Source organism: Siniperca chuatsi, linkage group LG2 (genome assembly GCF_020085105.1).
Source record: "Siniperca chuatsi isolate FFG_IHB_CAS linkage group LG2, ASM2008510v1, whole genome shotgun sequence".
Classification (NCBI taxonomy): Eukaryota; Metazoa; Chordata; class Actinopteri; order Centrarchiformes; family Sinipercidae; genus Siniperca; species Siniperca chuatsi.
In genome coordinates this window covers 11,207,564-11,229,099 of record NC_058043.1, presented here as the reverse complement: position 1 = coordinate 11,229,099, position 21,536 = coordinate 11,207,564, and the positions used below count along the sequence as shown (strand labels likewise).

General features: G+C 38.6%; 1 long non-coding RNA gene across 1 annotated transcript; it reads left to right on the top strand.

Annotated features, from left to right (window-relative positions):
• The first annotated feature begins 262 nt into the window (after positions 1-262).
• On the top strand, positions 263-2,762 carry LOC122864039. The gene is made up of 3 exons (XR_006375137.1): positions 263-358; positions 1,449-1,485; positions 2,109-2,762. It is a non-coding gene; the product is annotated as an uncharacterized LOC122864039 (long non-coding RNA).
• Positions 2,763-21,536: the final 18,774 nt, after the last annotated feature.

The following is a 21,536-nucleotide window of genomic DNA, read 5'->3' as shown; positions in this document are numbered from 1 at the left end:
GGTAGTTTTATTAAAACAGTAAATCCAACAACTCGCCCATGGGTGAAAAATAGGGAGGAAAAAAAGAGAGAAAGAGAACATGTTCATGTCCATTGTCAGTTTTCTCATCAGTTGACAGCAGCATCTGAGTTCATTTACAGCTTGTTATGATATGGCTGAGGGGTGTGGGTTTTGTGTGTTGAGAGGAGGCCAATACAATCTGTCTTTCAAACAGGGAATGACATGGGGAGGGGAGTGGAGGAGAGCAAGCAGAAGCAGGTATGCAGCCTGCCAACTGGTGGCTGTATTACATTCCACAAAGGCAGCACTGGTGATGGATTGACGCCAGCTGGAGAGAGGCAATCCTGAATCAATTAAGGTGAGTTCATGAAACTGAACAGAGTTAAAACCTGGGGGGGTTGTCTTTTTTTACGGGTAATTTGATCAAACCTGTGTTCACCTTCAAACCCCAAGACCTAATGGGCAATAATGGATTGCAATTGCATTACTTTGTGGTGACAAAAAATATGCATTCCAAAGGTTACTATTCTCATTATGCATTTCTTGTCCATTATTGAAAGTCGCTGGACCCTGAAGAGACCCTGATATATTTACTTGCACAGTAATGATAATATGAATCATTTAATATGGGAGTAGTGTAAAACATCGTAAGAAAGTACAGGAATGTAGTAGTCTGCTGTTCATCTCACTACTCCGTTCCACTCACTCATTCCCTTTGCCCTCTGATCAGAAGATAACAGAAGACATTTACGAAGGTCATTGGTTAATTATCAGTAACTCTTCACCTTTAATTACGCTTCAGTGATATTATGTACATGCTTATTTGCTCAAGACCCCAATCGGTTCGACAACATTTCTTATGCAAATTGGGCCACAATTATCTTCCCCATCAATGATTGACGAGGCAGGACTTGTTTGTTCCTAATGACATTGTTTGCAATATTGAGCGTTCCATTAAGTCCTTCCCTGCAATGATGCTGTCAGGGTGAACACCCTTTCATCACCTCTGTACCCTCCTGCCCTATACAGTGCGCTCAACAGAACAAAGCCACTGCAAACTCGACCTTAGCCACTTCAACAGAGGAGGGCACGTACTCATGCATGCATGTGTACTGTATATGCACACGTGCACACACTTGGATGCTGTTATCAAATACATACTGTATCAGTTAACTCACAGGCAAAAGACATAACACTCGTAATGAGGCTATATAACAGGGGTATGAAAGGCAACTTCTATATGAAACTGATTACCTACCAAATGCAAGGCGTAAAATGAATAACATTGAGAAATTATTGTGGTTTTCTCCAGACACATTTGCAAAGGGCTGTGCTTGAAATATAAGGTTTATTCCATCATAGCATAATGAAAGAAAAAAATCATAATACAAAATCAACTGTAGGGCTAATTTGTTTAAAAATACGTTCTGCTTGCACTGTAATTTCAGGTGATATGATGTGTCATTACTGAGTTGCTGTTTGGCTGTAAGTATATAAGAAGTTCATTTTAATTTGAATGGTACTATGAAAGGTTCAAAAAGATTTACATTGTGTGGTTTGAGAGAATTGAGGCTGCTGCACCATTCCTCATTGATATTCCTTTTTCATATACGCATACCTGCATCCCAGCCATTATTTCTTATGGAACATAAAAATTACATTATATTCGGTTAGCAGTGATTGTGATTGATTCCATTGTCTTGATAATAATAATAATAATGATGATAACAATAATAATAATAATAATAATAATAATAATAATAATAATGATAATGATGATAATAAAATACATAGTCTATCTCCCACAGGCTTTATGTGGATGGCTAATTATAAATGCTAGTGTAGAAGTCTACAGAGCTTGCCAAGTTTATGAGAGTTCATGAAGCTCTCAGCAGAGCCAGAGCGAGTCACATTCTGCTCTGAATATAAAATGTTAATTCATGCTGCAGGGAATTCAGAATTGGGTGAGAGAGCAGTGGTATTACCATCATTTCTCTCCCTCTCTTTCTCCATCTCCCTGTCTCTCTCCAAACCCATAATTGACTGCATGTACTCCTAATCATGGTAGTTCATTCTCCCTGTCTGATACATTTCCTGTTTACTTGCAGGCTGCCACTGACCCGATCCAACCCCCCCCCCCTCTGGCCAGGCTGATGAACCAGAACTCCTCAAGCCCTCACAGTCAACATCCACAAAAATCCATAATTTACTGAACATATCCATATACTACACCAGCAAATGGCCCAACATCTTGGCAGAGGAGAGAGGCCTAGTGATTCAGGCAGTGGTTGTCAAAAGTCATTAGCATGCAATGGGAAACATAACCTAATTGGGAATAAAAGAAAAAAAAGAAGGAATACTGGTATGGACTTTTGTAAGGCTTGTTATCACCACAGAGTAGTATGTATCTACTGCTTAGAGCTTTGCCACGAGCCAATGAGACATTTTACTCATTAGTGGTGTAAGTAATACAGTATGTTTCTATTTGCCAAGTCAAATAGTCCAGAGGTATAATATGCTTCGGGGAAATGTGCATTTTTTTTTCCACTTCACAAAGCACTAAATTGGTCAACTGTAAGTGTGAAACAACACACTTAATGTAATCATGCCCATATTCCTATAGTATGCAATCAAATTTGTGTTACAGGAACATTTGTTTTCATCATCACTTAAAGTAATTTCTTGATTACTGCTTGTGAACTGGGACTACAAAAAGAAAACTCTTCCTGCACCTTCTCATCCCTCCATACACATTCACACTCAAACACACTATATGTGACATGTGAGTGTAAAGGATTCAACTCAATCCTTCTGGAAAATTGCAACCTTCTAAACGTAAGTGAAAGTGAATTTCATGGTTAACTGTTTGCCAATCTCACACCTCTTCCTCCTTCACGCAGCTTTCAAGAGTGATTGATAGGCTTCAAGTCATCCATCCTGGGACTATGTATGTCCTTTTTGTGAGTTACATTAATCTTTGTTGCAATTACTGTGTACAGGGCAAGGTCAGATGAATTTAATCAGACATGCATGTAAACACCAAAACTACACCCATATGTCATTGTTGTACCTGTGCCTGTTACAGACTATAACAAGAACAATTATTACAAATAATGATGGTAAATGCGTGTGTTTTCAAAAGTACCCCACTTTTCCTATGTGTGCATAAATGTATCTGCAAAATCCACGTGTATTTGTCTAAATGGTCATGCCTACAGTATTGGGTTGATAAGGAAAACAACTGTGCTGTTTCTGAACATAGATAGTCTTTGGTTTCTTTCAAAATGACATCCATTCTTAGTTTATATCATTATAGCAGGTAGGAAGAGTTCAATATGAACACTATCCATTATGCGTAACAGAGCTGCACTAACTGTGGAAGTGACAAAGTGTTGAGTCTGCAGTCCTCTGACAATGGTAATCAGCCCTCTGCTACTGTGCAGGGCTAGTAAATCATGAGAGTGTATGTGTGGCCTGTGTGTGTGTTTGTCTGTGTATGGAGGAGAGTGTGTTGTTTAAATGCACACAGGTGCCTTTGTCTAATAGTTGAATATGCATTATTAGAGTGGTATAGAACAAAAAATAATACTTTTGCATGTCCAATCTCAGAGCCATCTAGTGTCTCACAGAGCTTGATCATGACCCTACTGAACATCCTCACTGATGTACCCACAAGACAAACACAAAGGGCATTTCTTATAAAGGTACTCCACCCCAAAGCATTTAATAAATTATGTACAAATATAAAAGGTGATTACAGCAACTGTAATTTATTAAGCCATTGATACATAAATAACTGAAACAATAATTATTGTTGATGTACCTCGTATTTACAGAGGCAAAAACATTTTAAATACACATGATGCTGACTAAGAAAATGCCATTTTCCTGCTTACATGCAACTTCAGACTGTTTTTTAATCAGTCCTACTCAGTATCATTGTGATAGTTATATTCTGATGCCCATGGCACAATTCTGCCCAGCTACAGTAAAACACGATTAGCTTATTGTGTTAGAGCAAGCGACAGAAAAATGTACAAACACAAAGTTACATGTCGTGTTACAACACACAACCATCCATCAATGGTTACGTCTTGAAAAGGGTTATGAGAAGCAATAAAGTTTTAAGGCTACTCTCTAGCAGCTGTATGGAGCAAACAAGGAAGTCAGGTAACATTATAGAGCAACAAAGTCAGTATAGGGATGAGGTCGGGGTGGATGGATGGATCAGCAAAACATCAGATTTTAACATGGGAGACTACCGTTCATTTGTTGCTGTTGACTGTCGGTTGGACCTTACTTACAATGTAAGTAAGGCTTACATTACTGTAACGAAGCTCCCCTAACCTCAATGAAGTACTAATTTCAATCCAAACCATGATGCTTCCCTGACTAACAAAGTACTTATTTTAACCAAAACCATCATCTTTTTCCTACACCTACCAAATCTTAACCATTGCACATCATAAAATGGGTTTATTTTTCAAGTGATTTGTATCAGTTTAGGAAGGCACAGACGTCATCCTGTCGATAAGGGCTTCAGATCAGTAAGGGCTTATGAGTGTTGTTCTAGAGGGTATGTTGCTTTGAGTAACATGCTTAATTTTAAGGGTGATGTGCCTGAGGAAGGGCTCACCATCAATGTGGCATTTGGGTTTAGGTTTATTAACCTTAGTAAGTTGTGGGGATCATCAACTGTTGGCCTGAAACACTGTCAGGCAAATGATTAAGTATCCTAAATACCTTTTATGACTACAGGGCAGCAATACAATAAGTGATCATGCCTTTGGCACTCTTCTCTGCTGAAGGTCTCCTATAGCCCATTTTCCCTCCCTTGCATCTGTGTTTTTTGCTGTACTCATCTTCTATAATCTCATGTTGCTTTAATCCCTTCTTCCTTTTGCTATATTACATCTGCTTTCTTGCTCTCTTCTCTCACCCCTCCCTCTTTCTCTGTTACTCTCTCTCTAACTCCCTTTGTCCTCTGTTGTCAACCTTCCCCTGAGACAGTGTTGTCACTTCTTTTTAGTCTGGCTACTCACTGAGGCTGCGCAGCTGTAATAGTTTTAGATTCCAGCTAAACCTTTGGCTAACTGTGTTCAGAGAAGGAGGGGTGAGAACAAGAGGGACAAGGGGAGGTGTGTGTTTGAAGGCTGCAGCAATCCACACAGGCAATTAATGACTTTGAGGACAAACCTCTGTCTTCTGCCTCTGACCCTGGGTTATGCATTTTCTTCCTCGTCACCCCTTTTCAACTTATTTTCCTCCTCTTGTTTTGTATTTTAAGCAGTTACTATGGGGACTATGCTTTTGTGAATTTTTTTTTCCCTTTATCTTTTTTCTTGTCTTATCAAAGAAATGCATTAAGGGCAAAATGGTATTCCTGCCCTCTCCCTCTCTTCTTCTTTCACACAATATTTCCTGTGACAGCGTGGGCCCCCTTACAATGTTGCTTTTGGACATGGTGACTGATGAAACAGCCAAGTCTGAATCACTGGCTTTGGGCTTCAGGCTGTGGGTGGTGAGCTGTAGAAGGTTACCATGTCAGAGGCATTACAATACAAAAAAACATTCCTTTAAATATGAGTTTCTTCATGACGTTGAACCTCACATGGCACTGCAAATCCATCAGCAACTATATTTAAGGAGCTTTTGATTTAAAATGACTGAATTTCTCGGAGCAGTATTTCTCCACAGAATATTGTTTGGGAGAATCAGTGTGATTTGTACACTGCCCGGGTTGTCAGTTTAACTGTGCACTACTGAATTTTAAAGATTGCTTTATATAATTATATCCTGCAGATTTAGTCACTGAGGCATTAATGGTTGACCTGCACAGATGGCATAGTAGTAATATAATTAAATAGATTCAAAATCAAAATTCAAAATGCCCAGTGTTTTCTTCAACTCTTTTCCCCATGGATCCTTGGTTTATTTTTCGCTTAGTAAATGGCTACATGTATATCCAAAGTATTTTACAAGGTTTTTGCTGCTCATTCACCCATTCCTGCTAGTGATGCAAACAGTTCACCGTTCTTTTTTCTTTCTTTAGGGGTGGGGGGTTACCAGGTTTATCTGCAAAGTAATCACTAGGAAAATGATAGGGTAAGATTTGGATCAGATTCAAACTTCATCCCACCAATATCAGTTAATTTTGCATGTGTGGACTAGGTTTAGCAGCACTAAATTACTCGTATTGCCAGACCTAATGTCAATGATCTGCATTGTAAACATTACACAAGGTGACGCCATATCCCTCTGCTTTGTCAGTGAATTTACAACTTTGAATTTACCCTCTGTATGAAATGTGTTATGTAAATAAAGTTGCCTTGCCTTGAATGCAATTCATGCAACACTTAATATTGAACTTAAACTTTTTAACTTCGCCCAGCTGATGCGACACCAGCCTACGCTGGGATAGAGGAGCCACTATCACACTGTTTGTGACTAGAGTGGTAACGTTACTGGTACACTGTTCACGTAAAGGGGAGTGGATTTAGGGCAGGCAGTAAAATTTGGGCATAATGATAAAAAGAACGGCTCGGTTCCCTTCATTCGTACCAAAGAGCCGTTGAAAAATTCGCGAACATTTCATCACTAATTCCCGCACTTACTCACACACCAATGGCAGCTAGCTACCACACAGAGTGCTGGCCAACCATCAGAAGCAGAATTTGGGGTTCAGTGTCTTGCCTAAGGACACTTCAACGAGGAGGTGGGGATCGAACCGTCAACCCCATGATAACACTACCTCTTCAGCCACAGCCGTCCGTACATTGTTAGAAGACGTGTTCTTTATAAAACAGGAGTATATTTGATTAAACTGATGGGTCTTTCTGTACATTGTCCATCAATCACTTATTGCTTTGTAATATAAAGTGATTTGAGACTGGACATGCATAATGTTGCGTGAACAGAAGACAAATATAAGTTAGCTGTTCACTTAAACTATTTGAGTTTATCAGCTGTTTGGCTTGATACAGTCATACTCCTGAGGCAAAAATATTTTTGACCTCCAGCAATTTATTTTAACACTTCGTTGAGGTCTGCATTTTTCACATTTCATCCACTCTGTGGTTGGCATGTCATTCATTAACCCAGCAAAGCTGTACTGAAAAGCCAGCCAATTTTACCCGGCAGATGTAAAAATAGGAAGAAGGAAGGTGATTTTTTATTTCAGACAAGGCGGAATCTTTGCTTCATAATCCCCTGTGCTCCTGGAAAGGTTTGAGACCTTGCTAAGCCTGTAATCTCTGCCTCCCACAACTTCACAAAAGTCAATATGAAAGACCAATTACCAGTATAAATACTACACATTTCCTGTCTTTGAGATACTAAAAAACTGGTGTGTATGTGAATGGGAAGGAAATGGGGAACTACAAAAATTTTGAAGAATCTGTCAACTCAGATGTCCAAATATTTCTGTACTATGGGTAGGCCTAGGTATTAAGCTCATAAGATATGCCTTGTTTGCATTGTGTATTAGGCAATGTGGGTACATTGTTACCTTCAAATATGCTAGAAACTGTAGTCTTAATAGCAGCATTAATTCTCATCCTTCCTGAACTTGTCGAAATCAGATCCGATCATCTCCCCATGAACATCCTACATTTTTATCTGCCTGTATTTCCTTCTGACTGGGCACCGTCATTAAACCCTCTCCATTCTGAAATTTCTACATCACTTACTGCAAGAGATTCTTCAGCACTAGGCTAGCTGGTTGCTCTTTACAAGACTTGTGTGCAGAGGAGGGGATGACCCCCAGAGGTAAAATCAAATCAATACCTTCAGGCAAGAGCTAACAAGGTCTATCTAGTGTTGTGCTCTGCTTCTAAGTAATGTCAGGGGACAAACATGCAGGCTCTCACTGTTAGCCAATTCTCTCTCTCTCTCAGCTATTCAGAGTAATTTTTTGACAATGAAATCAAAGACAATGAAAATAGATTGAAATGTCCTTCATGTAACAGCATTTTTTTCCATTGCCTATTTGTAAAAATGTTTAAAGTTTTTGTCATCAAGCAACTTCCCTTTCAGCAACCAACCTTCATTTGTGCAGCCTCTGCAACCTATTTTTTTCTGAAAGGTTCAAAATTCTGTTAATAGACGTATCACAAATTAAACAAATACGTATGGCAAGATCATTCTTTGCATGAAATGGAAAATATTTAAATTTCTATAAGATGTCACAGTGCTGCATGCTTGCCAAAAAATATGAAAACTTGCTTCATCTGTATATGGCTGCAATGGGTGTTTTAAGCTGTTGAATGAAAAAAACCCTTTACAGCAGGTTGTGGTGTGTTTTTATCTCCGCTGTGTACAAATAAGAGAATAAGAACATTACAGGCTTTGTATCATCCTCATCTAGGAAGACAAGAATAAACCAACAAAAAAAGAAAGAAAGATGATTTTCCACAAGTTAAAAATTGTCCTTTGACCAGGTTGGTTCACTGACTGGCCTAGGTGATTCTATTAGTGTGTCAGCCAATTCCAATTCACTAACAAATCAAACTCTTTATAGCTTGGTTAGCATGTCCTGATTGAAGGGTATGCTGATTGCTTGTGCTCTTTAATTGCCGTGGCTTGTGTTCATGTCATTGTTGATAAAAGCAGAAAAGGTGTTGTTTGTCCACTTCAGAGAGGTACTAATCACCTCTTGATTATTTTGTTTACCCCCTCTGTGCCCTGGCCCATTTGGCTTCACTCCAGTCCCTTACAGTTTAGTGAAGAGAGGAAATTACAGAGCTTATTCAAAAATATTTCTCGGGTGAATAAGATTTAATGGACTGTTTTGAAAATCCGGAGTCACTGAAGTTCAAAACTAAACTTTGGTTCTTGTATTCTATTGATGTTGTGCTTTTGAAAAATTATGATGTAGATGTTTTAAATAGTGCACAGTGCACACATGCTTGACACACCCCAAACGCACAAATAAAGTGGCTTTCTATATATTGACAAATCCTATATGTATAATTATTTTTAGTGATTTGCATATAGGTATTAGATGATGTCAAAATCTTTGTGACATGTTCTGCTATCATCTATTTTAATTAGTGCTCGTTTCAGGTCTTTCCAGTGGTTGCTGTTATTTAAGCCATTCTGCGTTCCACAGCAACAACTCCTCTTCTCTCCCACTTAATTGCTTTGTTTAACAAAGTGGCAATCAATCATACCATTCACTAGTTACCTGTCATACTATCCATCCGTGAAATAGATGAGGGACCATTCCATCTTTTCTTTCAACCAAAGCACCTGCCTGCCTCAAATATTTTTTACAGTCAGTGAAGACAAAATGTGAGGATTTTTCATAATGTGGTGATTTTATAATCTGTCAATCTTTATCTTGTGCATTTTCACTGTTCACTCTCAATTGATCATTCATAGTGAATTGAAAATTACTGAATAATCAATGAGTCATTTCGCTACAAAATATACTGATGTGCAGATTAAAGTAAATCAGCACTGAAAGATCTCAAAAATTATATTCATTACACCTTCATGTATTATTTTTTTATGGAGTCAATTCTCCAGAAAAAAAGGGAAAGCTCTCCATTTGGCAGTATAAATTAAGTAACTTATGTTACATATGCATTATCAGTTTAGCCCAATAGAGGTGAGTTCCTTTAGATAATCCTGATAGTATGCAGTACCTGAAAGGGCAGGAGAAGGATGTGTTTCAGGGAAGGTTTTTGGGAACTTTATCGTTTGATTAATGGGCCATTGATATGCATAGCTTATGAAATGAAAGGCTGGGAAATTGCTTTCCTATCATGATGGGCTGATAATGTGAATGGGATGGGGGACTTGCCTAGCTCAGTCAACAGCACCTGTCATTACACCTTTGGTCCTTATCAGCCCAGCGATCGGTTTTCTCCCGATCTGCTTCAGAGGGGTAATCTCACAAAGCAATTAGGACTTCCTCCCTCTCCCCACTGTATTTAAATGGCAAATTATAATTTACCCCTCCTCTCCAGCTGTGGTAGAAGCAATGGCTGCAGTTGGATGTTTGTGCAAGATGTTCAAAGAGTGGAGAATAGCCATGGCTCATTAGTTTTGGAATTTTGCAAGGTAGAGTACCCCCCGCATGAAACATGCTGCCACATACTGTACTTCACTGAAGCATCTTACACTATTGTAAGTCCACTAAACACTTTTGAATCCAGTTAACATGTATTACTTACATGGTTTTAAGACCCAATTACTGTATATAGGTGGCCATTGAAGGGAAATTATGTGGATATTCAGTCTTTGTCAATATGAATGTCAGTGACTGCATTTTAGTTCCAACTGTTTGAGGGATAGTGTAAGCTCCCATAATGTCTTTTAAAAAGACTTAAACAATGCTGTCATTTTTTGTGAAGACAAACATTTAAAAACAGCCTACATTTTTCCAACCTCTTGTGGCTATGTGAATAATTGTTGTCAGAAACAAAGGCGAAAATAATTTTAGTTTAAAACATTAAAAAAATAAACTAACCTTATCAACAGAATGTGAAGAAGTAACAGTTCTGATGTCATGTCACAGACGTCTATGTATTGTGTTGCAGAGATATCTACTGAAATTAGCATGCTAACCTGCTAGCCCCGGCCCGTCCTGTTTTGTAATACCACTTGTGTCTCAAGAGGCGATATTCTGATAGTATAGCTCTGGTACTTCCAGCTAGGAGATGTGTGCGAGCAGAGAGTTTGCTACGTTACACAAGCACTCTTAGCTTTTTTAGTCTAATAAATAAACAAAAGAAACTCACAAAATGTCAAGAAAGGAAATAATTCTTACACCTATTTTCCTCATCAAACAGCCAAATACAACCGCACACCTTCTGAATTCACGTTTCTTTCACCGAACTATTACGAGCTTAAAAAAATAGAACTCACCAAACTCACCAAAACCGTCTTGGTTAAGTCTTTCCACAATCACCAACTGTGGTTTAGTTGAAATAAATCCTTAATCCACTGCGTTACATGTGAAAAATATTCTCAGTCTTTATCGATGCAGCTAGCGGTGGGGCTGATTTTTATCAATAGTGGACTGAGGTGGCACATACAAACATGCTTTTACCCTTCCAACGTGCAATAAAATACATGGTAAACAATAGTTTTCTCAGCATCTTTAAAGTGAGAATACAATTTGGGTGTCCAAAAGGCAGCTTGTCTAAAGACTGACAGATGAATGAGCTGTGGTGACCAAAGCAACTGTGACCACAGCCCAGTGTGTGCCATTTATCACTTGCACTGTTACAGAATGACCATCACATCATTCACAGTAAGCACTTAAAAAGTTACTGTAGTTTTGAGTAATACAATAGGAATAGAATATTATTATTGTCTGTTAATGTCAACAGAGTTGGACATTTGCCTTCAGTTTCAACAATATTAGTAAACATAAAGTAAGCAGTACAATAAATAAATGAACGATATGTATGTCATACTAAAAGGTGTAATGCTGCCTCATTGAGAAAGATGGTTGGAAACTGTCTTTAATAGTCTTCTGTTCTGTCACATTAAAGGTTTCACTCCAGCATTTTCCCAGTGTTTCCACTCCAACACAAGAGCATCCATCCTTTTAAGATAAAAAAAACTTCAACATTCAAAACAACTTTCTTCATCCCTCTGAGGATTATTGTGCATAACACCTCCCAACACAGACAACAGATAAAATATAAAAAGGGGAGAAAAATACATGTATTTGTATATTTCCACTAAAATGTGATGTTTTGGAAATATCAGCGGAGATATTGCGAGCTGAGTGAAAAGGCAAGTTATTTCGTTGTTGTTGATTGTGTGGTGTCTCAGCTGTAATAACACTATTAATCCTGGAGGAAGGCACCTGCATGCCTGCAGATTGTTTTGTTGAAGTACATAAATTTCAATCCACTTTATCCAATTACCTTATATTGACACACCCAGGATAACCAACTGCAAACTGAGGTGAAGTAATCAGAGAAAGAGTTATCTGTTGAACTGTATAGGTACACAGCTAAGGATAAATAGGCTTTTTTTGTGTTAGTTAATTTTGCTGAGCAGTTCCATTTTCACACAGGCTCCATAGGCCTGCCCATTGATCCTGTGAAGCAATGCACTGAATATTGCATGTACTGGTTTGTCCTAACCAATCAGTAGCGAGTGATATATCCATCCCACTGATGTTGACAGTTGACAGAAGCAGGTGCTAGGAGCAGTTAACGTTTTTAAAGAAATATGTAGATTTTATTTAGAGTTATTTCTGTAATGTGAATTACAACAACCTGCAGCTTCATCAAGCTCATCAATTGCCATTTTTGTAGCCATTTTTCTGTCATTATTTTTCATTGATTGCTAGGAAACTAGTTAGTTATATAGAAAAATTACATCTTGTTGTTAATCTTGCCTATAACATTCTGAATGGCCAATTTTTCTCCAACCAGCGCAAATAGCCGTAAATTTGCACACCAGACCTATTTGAAACAATCTGATCAAATTGGAAATTTGGGAGTTTCAGAAGTCTTGAATCAGGCTACGGTTAATTAGGATGGACCCACCAAACCCTACTGACTATATATGATAAAAATACCCTAACCCAAATTCATTTTTCACAACTGTAAAACAGCAACAGGTTACCTGAAGTCAAGGATGGGCTCGTTTTCTCTACAATATGCTGTTGCTGGTGTTTAGGATCACCGTGTTCAGGATGACAGTGTGAGGCCTCAGCTTCTGGCACCGCTGCTCCAAAAATGGTTTGTAGTTTTTCTGTCCTCCATATGACAATATAAACCTAGAGACGGGAAGTGTGCAACTCTCCAATCTTACTTCGTCCAGCCTCTCTGCACAGAATCGGACCCGTGGTCAGACAGTGGCACATGTCATTTGCCAGCCTGTGCCGCTTCCAGGCTCTCTGCCTAGTCAGTAACCCATTACAGTATATTACAGACTGGCGATGTTGTTGGGTTGTTGAGACCTGTTAGAATCAGTCATTAAAGTATAACACCCCAATTCTAGTTTTGGAGAATAACCATAGTGGCAGGCTATATGAAATGTTCTGCTCTATTCTTTCTCCTCATTGGGGATATTGATGTTGCTGTGGTTTTGTCAATTCAATTCAACGGGGCTTTATTGGCACAGGAAACAGACGTTAACATTGCCAAAGCAAGTGTGAAATAAAAACATATACATAAACAGAAGAAATGTGCTATTAAAAAAAATAATAATAATATATATATATATATATATATATATATATAGGCCTGAGTAAGATAAGATGATAATAATAATAATTTCTTTAAAAAGGACTTTTTCACTGCTCAACAAGTACGGCTCCCTTATCAGCAAAGTGCAATGAGTTTGTTCCACATACATGGACAGCGGACTATCCCAGATCCACTATATCCCCACCCCCTTACAGTCCATGTCCTAGATTTTGTACATGCCCATGTGTGCAGGTGGCTAAGAATGATTAGCTCAGGCATCTGTTCCAACCACAGTATCTTTCAGCTTTGTGTTTCACTTCCTGGTGAGTGTTGATTTGATTCACTCCCTCACACTCCTCTTGGCCAGCTAGAACATGTGTCGTTTAGATTTTGCCCTGTTATTGCTGTTCTGCTATCCTCCTCATTAGCAAGAGTGTCCTGCAGCTCATGCAGTTTTATCACTTTCATCGCTGTTGAGCACCAGTTCTGGAGCCATCCTGATTGACATTTCTTTTCCACTTATTGATGAAAAGAGTTACTGATGTTACTGACATGCTTTTATTTCTTTTTTTAAGAAGAGGCCAAGACAAAGATAAAGGAAAACAGCCAGTCTTCACCACCAACTTGATGTTAGTTGTCTTGTCTGAAATTGCTGCAAAGGCATTACACCTATATGACAACAGAAGGTCAGGGGACAAATAGGAGAGGATTTACTAAGCAGTAAAAATAAGTGTATAGTAAGGTTTGTTTTGTCATTTGTGACCAAACCTAAAAAGTGGGCCAGCATTAGTGCTTTATCATGAAGAAGAGGTGTAATAATGTAGATTCTTATCCTCTCTGGATGCGAGTGAAAAGTTAAAATTAAGTAGTGAAGCGTCTATAAATGCCACCTGGCCATTTGTACATGGCCAGGTCTCAAAACATACGGTTTAGTTTTTTTCTTTAATCTGAAATATTATTCAGAATAAACAAAGACATTAGACTTAAAGTGCCATAATGAACTCAGTTACACTGTTGATCTGTTTATGCTGTGAGTCTCAAGGGAATATAAATGCGATGTGCAGTGTTTATTCACTGATGAGCCAATCTTAAATTGATAGTTGACAGTAGAAGTCTAGCTGAGAGGGGATCTTTGAAGTAAGTGTAAGAGTGCTCACTTAATGATTCCGACCTTCATGGGGGGTAGGGGTATGTCAGAGCTATTGGAGGCTATGGGCAGACCTGTGAGGAGGATAACACACTGTTTTGATTGTTAGTGTTAGTTTTTATAGGAGAGGTTAAACTTGTGACAGACCAAACTCGGGCTTGGTCTTGATTGCGGCATGTAGCTCGGGTTCTTATTACAAGCACACTGACAGTTTTTCTCAGTGTCATGGCAGCAGGTACAGCTACACCTCATTTACCACCCTACCATCTACAGAACCTGTTAGATGGTGTAGCCTGTGTGAAATAAAATAAAGATTATGGCGGGACATTATTTATCAGTGCCTTCTAAAACTATTTACAAATCACTGTTGCAAAAATTAAACTGTTTCTGGTCTCACTATTTTAAAGGTTTGGCTAATTTAAGGCACGAAAATGATGTGGTTAAGGTTAAGCAAGGATTGTGGTTTGGGTTTAAATAACTACTTGGTTTAAGATTAGCGAACAATTGTAGGTAATGGTTAAAAGAAACCAGCGACATTTGTCCCTCTGCAGACTTTGTGGCTCTGTAACAGCTTAACACTATTTCCTCCTTTGCTCCCAGTGGAAAAAAGAGTGATAATTCCTATAGCCAATAGAGGGCTTTGTCACTTGAACGTGTTGTAAACATACTGTCATTTTGGGGCACTTGGGGCAATGACTGATGTTGTCGTTTTTCTTGGGAGGACGGTCTCACATTGTCACTTGAGATCAATGGATGCACTGGTAAGTTTTGATGGCCTAATAGTCTTGATTGTTGGTAGCTCATTCCAAATAGCTGATAAGTACATTTGTGAACAGTATTGTACTGAAGTGATGGCAGCCTATAGAGCCCATTAGCTTATGTATGTCATGGAACTAGGGTTATGATCTGCAGTCAATAGGTATAAACCTAGTGGCATTCTCCATGCAGTTGGATAAATCTTTAAACATGACTCCTGGGTGGAAGCTTAATCTGCAGGCAATGGAGAAGAATGACTTTTCTGCTTGGCTGATTAGGCCATAGCCCGCTGGCCCCAGTCTCTTGTCAGCTTCTGAGTGCTGAATGTCTTGTTTATAAATAAAGATGTTTGTGGATATCATTTCATCCAAGCTTTTGACATTGCCACTGACATCAAAGTCATTCCTTTTGGCAAGCCCGTACCAACTGAAAAAAAGTGTTTTCATTGGGACAGAACGCACACAAGCGTGGCCATGCATCCCTGAACACTGTTTACCGAGCTGCTTGAGCTGACCTCTGTAAAAATGCTTACTGATTGGACAGGATCATCTGTGTCATAATTACGACCAGCTTTTTCCTTTTATCTAATGAATGCAACTGTCTTAATTATGTAATTGTCATTTTCCACTTTACACGGGGTAGGAAGTGTAGTGACAGAGGATAATGTAATCTGATAATAGGTCTGCAAGCATGGATGAGAACATTAGATAGAAATTCAATAATGCAAGATTTGTGCTTGGACAATTGGATTTTGATTGGCATAATTGACAATTACCATTCAACGGCATGTAACACAGCCCATTGTTTAGTGTATGATTTATTTGTTTTAAGAAAAAACAAGCCACTGTGAAACAGAACAGTGACAAACATCCAATTTGTCCTCTTTGCTGAATGTGTTTGTTGTTATTAGCATTATGATAAGACGTCTATAAAAGTTGCTGTATGATAATGTTTCAGTTATCATGAGCGGCATCATGACTGTCACATATGTTTTAAACCTGTTTTTTTCTCAAAGAATTGAACTGAAGATGTAATTTAGTATGTTCTTGTGAGGAAATATAATCACACAAGGATTATATTTCACTGTGTGTTGGTTTAATGTCCAAATATGAGTGGCAGCTATTTCTTGAATAACTCAAGAAAGTCACCATGTCATTTTTGCCACATCACTTTGTAGAATTCAGATACAAATAGAGAGGAGTCCTCAAGTCAGCAAACTGGCTCAGTAATACCAGTTATGTAGCAATATTTATCTAAAGCTTGCTAACATTATCCAACATAAGCTACTGGTCATAACAGACCAAGTAAGGCTGTACCCCTCAGTGTACTGAATTGAGCAATGGTGCATTTTATTGTTTATGAATTCAACTTTTCATTTGTAAAAGGTAGACTGTTATTTATTCTATCAAAATGACATACTCACGATTTAAGTTGCAGTTCACTCAAAATTCAGCTGTAGCAAGGCATAATTATGCAAACATTCCTTATGTATGAGTGTTCATACATAAGGTATCTTTGCATTACAAGTTTAAACTTGTATAATGCATAATTATATATTAATATAGAAATTTGTAATACTTGTATTCAACAAAAATAAAAGCTTTTTTAAATGTCGCAATGATGAGTGATTGACACAAATGTGAAAAATATCCATCAAATTTAAATCTCATATTGATGTATTTCTTTCTTTTTCCCCAGATCTCATGAGGTATTATTATTTCTCTAAAGTAGAATAAAGGAAAAAAAGATGTGACATTCAAGTCTGCTCTCCCTTCTGAGGGTGGATACTTGGTTTAAAAGGGAAGGAAGGCAGAAAGTTATTTGAGTTCCTCAACCTGCCTGCCTTGCTGCCATCAAACCATTTATCTTCCTTTTTTTGTTGTTCAGTGCTCATTAGTCTTGATATAATTTTCTTTCTCTGTGCCCACTCGTAAAAGGCATCCAATTAGGTGTCAGCCATAGTTCCTCTTGCTTCCAACTCTCTGAGCTGCCGTAGACTGTTGGTGATAAGAAAGCAGGTAGACTGAAAAACATAGGCTAATTGATAGGACGAATAATTTCAAAGCTAGTCTTGTGAGATTCTAGGAGGGGTTACTGTTTTTAGTTGAGTTCAAAGTTTGTTGTATTACACTTGCTGTTTTAATATATTTATGGGGTCATGTCTGTAGTAATATAACATGTTTTCAATTCACCTTTCTTTCATGTTCTTTCTGTCCTGTCAGACAGCATTCACAATGGTGTCAGTCAATCACTGTCTGATGTCTGTTCAGATATTTACTTTATCTCATCTTCCTGTTTGTGCACAAACAATACACACCATTTGCACCCCTTCAGATTTATCTGGTCTCCTCGCAGAGAAAATCTGCTCTTGAAATTGAGAATATTATGATTGTGTACTGGGGCAGAGACTAATAAGTACAATGTCTGTGAAAATTTGCATGCTAAATAAAAGACATTTGTAATCTATGGTATAGCATATTAAATAGAACTAACTGATCTCTGTTGACAGAATCTATTAGTAAAACTCTGCTTCCACTGTACTGCTTAGTCAGCCACAGCTGAAAATAAATTTGGAAAAATCACAGTTGAGTGCGGAAAGCACTGAGTGGGGAAATATTTTGAAATACACTGCATCAGTTTAAATCTTCAAAGTCAAATTGCTGTAATAAAAACTCGGCAAAACCCATCTTTGGCTGTTTGTCCTTATTCCCCTCATTGATTAGAGTGTGTAATGCTGATTATATCCTGTGGGTGGCGATGTTATTAAAATATATAGTTGTCTGAAAGCAGAGAAAAAAGTGGATTGGCGGAAACTGCTTCAGACATATTGACTTCAAGTGACACTGAAAGTTGAGGTAAGAAAAAATTTTATCGGATTTCATGTTCTAGACCTCCTAACAATTATATTTTTGTTGAATGGCAGAAATGTGAAAATATAATTTGTCTCTATGCTACTGTGGATAAAGTGTGTGACTGCTAGTTCGAGTTGCCCAATTATGGTAAACTGAACCTGACACTAGCTCAGCATAAACACTGCACGAGATCGTAATGTAACTTTAAATTGCCAGTTACCTTGCTACACTGAATGGTATGTGTTTTACCTTCAGATTGGCATTGCTATAAAGCCATTTACTCTTAATATAATAAGATACTCTGAGCTAGTATTCATTATTTCTGACATAGCCATTTCCAGCGTTTCAAAGTGCTACGAAGATTTGTCCACTTCAATGACAACTTCCAGATGGAGGGCAGCACTGACTGCTGCCACAAGATCCGCTCTCTTTTTGACATGTTCAGAGAACAATGCCTCTTCATACCTCCCACCTACAGTACATGCAGAGCATTGATGAAGTGATGGTGGCGTACAAGGGCACCAGAGCTGGCAAACTCCAATAGCATGAGCTTGGAAGACCTCCTCCTAGGCGGAGGTTGTCTCAATCCTCTGCAACACCATAACAAACAAAGAACCAACTGTGGTGTTCTACGACAACTTCAAATGGTAAATGGACTGTACTTATATAGCGCCTTTCTAGTCTTTTCCAACTACTCCAAGCGCTTCAACTACATATCACATTCAACCCATTCACACACATTCATACACTGATGGCAGGTGCTAACCGCTCATGAGTTCAAAGAAAGTAACACATTCACACACATTCACACTCCGAAGGCACAGCCCTCGGGAGCAATTTGGGGTTCAAGGACACATCGACATGTGGACTGGGGGAAGCCCTTCAATGCACCTTCAGTGATATGTTAATTGTTATAACATCACAACCACACACATGAATGTGCGCGCGCACACACGCACACACACCATGCATGTATGCACAAATATTTTCTTTTCTGATGCAGATACTGTATACAGTACACATTCTTGTGGATGTTTATAAAATAGGAATTGTATTAGTATTATTAGGAGACAATCACACAAACAAATTATCTTATATTTCCATGACTTTCAGGTGATGCAGCATTGATGAGCGACAAGGACATGGTGAAGCGAGGCCGAGGTGTTGTCGATTTCTGTTCAGAGGTAGTCGTTGCAGTGAAGTGGTTCGACAACAAATGTGTCATCTTGTTGAGCAACGCTTATGGGGTGGATCCGCTGTCTTCAGTGAAAAGTTTCAGAAAGGAGGCACAACAGAAGGTAGACATCCCCTACTCATCCATCGTCCTGGTATACAATCAAGCCATGGGGGCATTGATCTGTCAGATATGCTTGTGCACCTCTATAAAATGCCAATGAAGGCATGGCGCTGGTACCTGCCTTTGTTTGGGTACATCATCGACGTGAAACTTTTGAGAATGCATGGCTCATCTACAAGAGGGACTGCAACCTTCTCAAAGAGAAGCCGATGCCCCTCAAGAAGTTCCATCTGTTGGTGGCAGTTACGTTGAAGGGAGCCAACAAGGTACCAGCCAGGGTTAGCCAGCCCACAAGTGCAAAGCACAAGCCAAAAGTCCGTCGACCTAACCCCTTGAGTTCTTCACCCCACCCAGGAAGTCCGCTACGATGGTGTCGGACACTGGCCTACATTTGGCACACAACGAGGGAGGTGCAACTAGTGCAAAGTTGGAGTGTTGCGTTGGTGGTGTTCCAAATGTTGAGATGGGAAGTTGTTCCTTTGTTTGAAGAACAAAAATCTGTGCTTTGTTGCATATCACCAGAAGTGAATGTATGTGTCTGATAGGGTCATACTTTGTAGTCCAGCTTATGCAAGTTTGATGTGGAAACTTGAAGCCTCCAGTGCACACACACTGAGAAAAGACTTTACAGTAAAGTAGGAGACATCTTGTCTCCAGCAGTTAAATTTTTACTTATATTCTATTTCTATTCTAGTTCTATTTCTTATATTACACTGACTATTCATCTTTTGCCATACATTTTTTACAGTAGCTGTTTATTATTTATTTATATTATTTATATACATCTTCTGTTTTTTTGTGTGTGTGTGTCTTTTTCGATTGGCAGTTTGTGGTCACTGAGCCTGTACTTAGAATCTGTCTCTGCTTTCTATCTCTGACAGTAGGGAGATATTTTGCCAATTCATAATCTCTTTTTAGGGCCAGTTAACATTTGATCTACTTTGGATTTTAGTTTCTTCTTTCCAATGTTCCAAATAGGTTTTGTTACATTGCGTTATAATTTGTTTACTCTGATTGGTGTTTGGAAAGCAGTGTTGTTGTTGTGAGACTGGTCAGAGTGTTCCGGGGGGGGGTTAGTTAGTCTCTCTCTCTCTCTCACCTCAGCCCCCCCAGGTCAATTGTAACACCAGTGTTACAATTGGAATTTAACTATTGGAATTTAACTATTGGCCTTGGCGGAGGTCTGCACTCTGAGTGCCCCTCTAGTTTTAAATATAACCATAAATAAATTCAGTCATGAGCATATTCAAACTTATCATACTCTTATCATAAATTTGATGCATGATACATTACCTCATTTGAGAGATTTGTTTTAATTTTAAAGGAGATTTTGAGCCCAATATAAAAGTGTTGTGTCAAAGCAATAAAAGTACATAGAAAAGTACATTGTGTCAAAGAGATAAAAGTACATACAGTAAATACAGGGTCATCGGAGGTATGACAATAGTGAGTACAGCAGGATATGTTTTATTAACCAACTACTACATAATCATTCATTTACTTGCCAGCACCAACATTGCCCAGCCATTATTAGTTACTTTAGCCCTTATTTTAAATAGTGTGGCTGAACATGTTGAACTTGGCTGCAGGTCACCTATTACCTAAGAATCTTCGTCCAACTCATCTACATGTGCAAGCTACAGAAAAAATGCCATCTGGAGACAAAATGAAAGTCATTCTCACCTCTTACTAGTATTTTGAATAACGAGAGTGGTACCTCATCATTCATAATGACACTGATCATCTATAACAGTTTCAGATAGGATAAAAACCCAAGCTCATGTAAAAATGCCCTCTTTTCCAATTCTGATTTCTATGGATCTACTGGCTTTAACCTTGAACAGTGACAGATAATACGTTTGTCATTGGCAAGCTTCCTCCTTCCCACATAAAGAACCTTTAAAAGAGATATATCGCTGGCATCCTGCTGATGAAGACTGCAGTGTTTTAGGATTATATCTCGATTCATTCTCATTTAATTTCCTGCGGGGCTCTAATTTGAATGACCCTGACGGGATCATTAAAGCAGAGGTTATCAACTCTGCCTGTAGATGAGATGCGTCCTTAAGCATGGTCACCTTTTTCACTTTCACAATCACCTGGTAGCTGTCTCCTTCACATCAGCTGTGGGGCCCAGATACCCTCACTGGTGGGAAACGTTGGGACTCCTGAATCCACGTCCAATCAAAGGAAAACAATGTGTAAAGTGCTTAATCTTATCGACAATGTTGGTCTGTGTCACCTCTTTCATACATTTTTATTTTGATTTTAAGTGTTCGAAACATTAAGCATGTGAGCAAATGTTTGTATTTCTCTTGACACCA